The sequence below is a fragment of the Periplaneta americana genome, chromosome 1 (assembly GCF_040183065.1).
Source record: "Periplaneta americana isolate PAMFEO1 chromosome 1, P.americana_PAMFEO1_priV1, whole genome shotgun sequence".
In the NCBI taxonomy this organism is placed as follows: Eukaryota; Metazoa; Arthropoda; class Insecta; order Blattodea; family Blattidae; genus Periplaneta; species Periplaneta americana.
This window is the reverse complement of record NC_091117.1, coordinates 215,772,127-215,777,091: the sequence shown is the minus strand read 5'-3', so window position 1 is coordinate 215,777,091 and position 4,965 is coordinate 215,772,127.

The window sequence follows — 4,965 nt, the reverse complement described above, 5'->3', positions numbered from 1 at the left end:
AGCAATATCTAAAAATATTAACTAAGAAAAAATTTTCCAATTTAAATTTGAATTGTGATAAAGTCCGGCAGTCCCTGATGTCATTAGGTAACGAATTCCAGAGGCGAGGTATTTATACAGTATAGGAAGATGAGTATAAAGGCGTTCTATGATGAGGGATAGAAAGAAGTGCTTGATGTCGGTTTCGAAGAGTTGTAAGAAATTGAAAGTGTGATAACAGATAATTCGGAGTAGAAGTATGCATGATTCTAAACAGAAGAGACAGTGAATATATTGTTCTTCGTTCCTTCAGACGCACCCATGAAAGTAACTGGAGGGAAGGTGTTATATGGTCAAATTTACGAGTATTGCAGATGAATCGTATGCACACATTATGAACACGTTGTAGTCTCAACTAAGAGTGAACTTACATTAGTTAGCAAGGAATCGCAATAATCAAAATGGAGCATTACAAGCGTCTGAATAAGATTCTTTTTTAGACTAAGTGTTAGAAATTATTTCATATGGAACAAGGAGTGAAGTTGAGAAAATATTTTTTTTTTTGCAAATTTGTGTTACCTGAGTGTTCCAATTTAGATCGCTATCCATAAAAATGTTAAGATTTTTAACTGTTTAAGTTGGTGTTTGTGGAAGAAAATAAGTACATTTCTTTTATATAAATCCATTACGTTCTAATACATTAAAATCATAAAAAAAGACTTCAGTTCGTTAATCAAAGGTTTCTTTAAGAAAATCTTAATAATAAGTTTTTGAAAGTGAAAACAATGGAGTGAGATTATGCTTTGGAATGCCTCCCCAATCAATTATGCTATACTGAATTACAGATTGTATAAAAGCTAAATAAACAGAAAGTAGTACGGACACAGTTTCTGATAGAAGTGGTGGTAGAAGATAACATTAATTACGAAAACAGCTTATTGTGATTTTCGTCATGTGTAAACGAGATGAATCATCGTTAAAGATTCCGGGTGCCACTTTTCATCCTGAGAAAGTTTTGTTTAATGTGTGGCGGAAATAATAATAATAATAATAATAATAATAATAATAATAATAATAATAATAATAATAACAATAATAATAATAATAATGTTCAGAAAAAGAAAGATGGTAAAAATGGAAGAAGAAGATAAAAGAAAATCCAGATTAAATCGCAGTGTTCTTGGAGACAGAGAAAATTTTAAAAAGGAAAGAAAAAATAGAGAAAACTGCAACTCAGAGTACTGAATACAAGGAACTGTAAAATACACTGTAGAAAGAAAGAGAAAGCAAAAGGAAAGGCAGAAAGCTTTTACAATGAATAACCACGTCAAGAGTTCAAGTAAATTGTCATCACAAGCTTTACGTATAGCAAAAAAAAAAAAAAAAAAAAAAAAAAAAAATGCCAAGATCACCAAAGAAACTAGTGAAAGTCATAACACTATACAGGGTGATCCGTTTGAGTATGGATAAAATTAAAACAATGTAAAATATTTACTACTGAACTTTATTTGTTGAAACTTGTGCATACAACACTGAAAGATGGGAGATTTCTCAGAGCTCAACATGACCCCCATTGCGCAACCTGCACAACTCATAACGGTGATGTAATTCAGATCATGTCCGTTGTAACATAAGAGCGGTGTTTTGTTGAAAAGCTTGAGTAATTTTTACTCTCAGATCATCAATGTTCCTGGGTTTCTGTGAATAGACAATGTCTTTAACAAAACCCTACACGAAGAAGTCAGGGGGAGATCTGGGGAGTTTGGGAACCAAGTCAAGAGATAGCTGCTTCTCGTACTGGGTTTCGCCTGCGACCTCCTGCATGTTTTTTAACACAGAACCTGTTTATACAAATGTTCGACAGCACAACATTATGGAATCTTATTTAGGTACATTACGCACACCATACTCACGTCGAAATTCCCTTTGAACTCTTTCAACACTCTAAAATTTAGCATACCAAAGAACACATTGTGCCCGCTGTTGATTTGTAGTAGCCATTTTAATCATGTAAGATTTTCATTTGTCCTTTCAGATTATGCATTGTTGATTGTCATAACATATGGAAACTCCCATCTTTTAATCATAATATAACCAGCAAGAAATTTTTCCACTATAATAATAATAATAATAATAATAATAATAATAATAATAATAAATTAATATTATCCATACCCAAACGGATCAGACTGCATTATAAAACAAGTTTATGCTCGACCATGCCCAAATGTAGTAATTATACACCTGGTAGCAGACCTTTAATGCATGTCATTGAAGTACACCTACTCATTAAAGGTCAGGTCTTTCAGCCAATGACGACTCAGGTTACAACTGTTCAGCCAATGACAGGTCAGCTTGCTACCGTTATAAAACCGCAAGTATCGTTTATTCTCGGATATGCAATCGAAAGACAATTAGCGAAAAGTCACGGAGGCTGGAAATCCAATACTGTCGCAGAAGGTTATGTTCTGTTACTATAATAATTAGCGTTAATTTTAAATAATATTCAAATAAATTCAATTTGTCATCTCGTTTTTCAATGTCTAATTTAATTTCAATGTTATCTCTGTAGGTTGTTATGGCCTAGCAAGGTCAATGTGGATATCTGTTCCTCGGAAAAAATCAATGTTTTCGCGTCTGCGCACATATCACAACATACGGAACATTGATGAAGGTCAGATACAATTAAAATTAATAATATCAAGTTAGAAATATGGTTGAGCATAAAAAGTCGTATGAAACTCGCCTATAATGGTAAATAAGAAGCTCGTATGAAAATTATGAAACTCGCTTGCGCTCGTTTCATAAATATCCATACTCACTTCCTAATTACCTTCATTATAGGCTCGTTGCATAATGTACTATTATAATGTAATATGTCATATTATAGCATTGGCAAATCGTTTCATAATGTTAACTTTATAATACAAACTATGCCTTCTTAATAGAAGTCATGACGTTTCAGTTTGCATGGTAATATTATGGCACTAATGATGTTTCACAGGAAAACAGATCTTAGCTTTCCGTATTAAATTTCAGAGGAAGCTCCATTTTCGACAGCTGGTGCAAATTTTCACACTTTCTGTTTCTGACAGCAAACGCTATCTACATCCTTTCTGAACAAATAGAAATATTTTGTAGTTCAAAAATGGACCAAAAGATGGTAGAGAAATGGTTTTTATGAGTGGAGTACATTATTCCAAGAAAGAAAGCTTAGCTTTTACAATACTTTGTGAATCATATCAAAGTTATTTGCTTTCCTTAACTTATTATTAATTGACATTTGGTTACGTTAAATTTATATAATTATTAATTTAGGTTAGTTTATGTAATATTAATTTTCCTGTAGGGTAGGGTTTTCAATTTCAGTTTATTTATACTTTATAATTGGTACTTTCTTTACTTTCTTAGTAAAGTAAAAAATTAAGCTACTAAAAATAAAATTGCTTAGTGTGAGTCCTCTGTATTTTCTATTGTGCTATTTGTTCAGAAAATACTCTGTTTACACTTTACTATACATTTTTAAATTACTTATTGCACACAAATTTAAACTTTACAAATGGATTTAACATTGAATTGTGAATAATACGAGATTTAATTTTCATTAAAATTGGGTGAAGGTAAGAAAGGTGAATATTAGTTAACTTTAACCTCTGTTTATTCAAAAGGAGTGATTTCATAACAGTATAATCAGATTTCTGTAACTTTTATTGGTTTAAGAATAATTTTTCTGAAATGCATAATAGATTTAGCATTAAATACTCTTTGAGAATATTTATTTATTTATTTATTTACTTATTTATTTATTTATTTAATTATTTATTTATTTTCTTATTTACTTACTTAATTTATTTATTTGTTTATTTATTTATTTATTCTGGTGTAGTTAAGGCCATCAGGCCTTCTCTTCCACAACACCAGGAATACAAATACAATAATAGAAATAAACAGAAAAAAATACACTATATACAAAGTAAAGCTGCACAAGAAATAAAGAGAAAGAGAAAAAAAAAACACTTTAAACAAAGTAAAACCACACAAAAATATACACAGGTTGCAGTCACACAAGATTTGAATGAGTGATTAAGTATCATAATTAACTGTATCCTAACTAATTAACTAACATAAACAAGAGACTTGAAATTTTAATCTAGATTAAAAAAGAAAAAGAAAAAAAAAAAAGAAATAAACCACAAATCAATACTTCTAGCAATACCTAAAGACATTAACTAAGACAAAATTTTCCAATTTAATTTTGAATTGTGATAAAGTCCGGCAGTCCCTGACGTCATTAGGTAACGAATTCCAAAGGCGAGGTATTTCTACAGTATAGCAAGATGAGTATAAAGACGTTCTATGATGAGGGATAGAAAGAAGTGCTTGATGTCGGTTTCGAAGAATTGTAAGAAATTGAAAGCGCGATAACAGATAATTCGGAGTAGAAGTATCCATGATTCTAAACAGAAGAGAATATGCCTAAAAGTGAATTTTGATTTTCTTCACCCTGAAGTTCCTTTTCTTGTATAACATCACATAATATTATAGTCGATTAATTATCTGTCTCCGACAAAAAAAAAAAAAATCAAATTGTCTGCATAAAGCTTGAATGCAATTTACATAATAAGTTATCAGAATCAATTTTGAAGATTTTAACTTTACAGAGAATTTTTCGTTTGAATCTAAAAAGATTTAAACCAAGTATATCCACTATTAGCGGATTAGAGGTAGCCTTCAGACATATGGTCAACACAGTACAAAGACAAACATAGAGCTACAAACAATGTTCAGTGCCTACTGCAGGTAGAGAAATCCACACAAAACCCGTCGGGTATTGAACCTAGGTCTGTTCAATTGTAAACCGGAAACACACAGCGAGGCAGTAACGGAATTGTCAGCGGTCAAAATACAGTTGGAAAGAGACTTTTGTCTCCAAAGCATGGTCGTACCGTTAGATGTAACCCAGACATATGGAAGGTCTTACTCGTT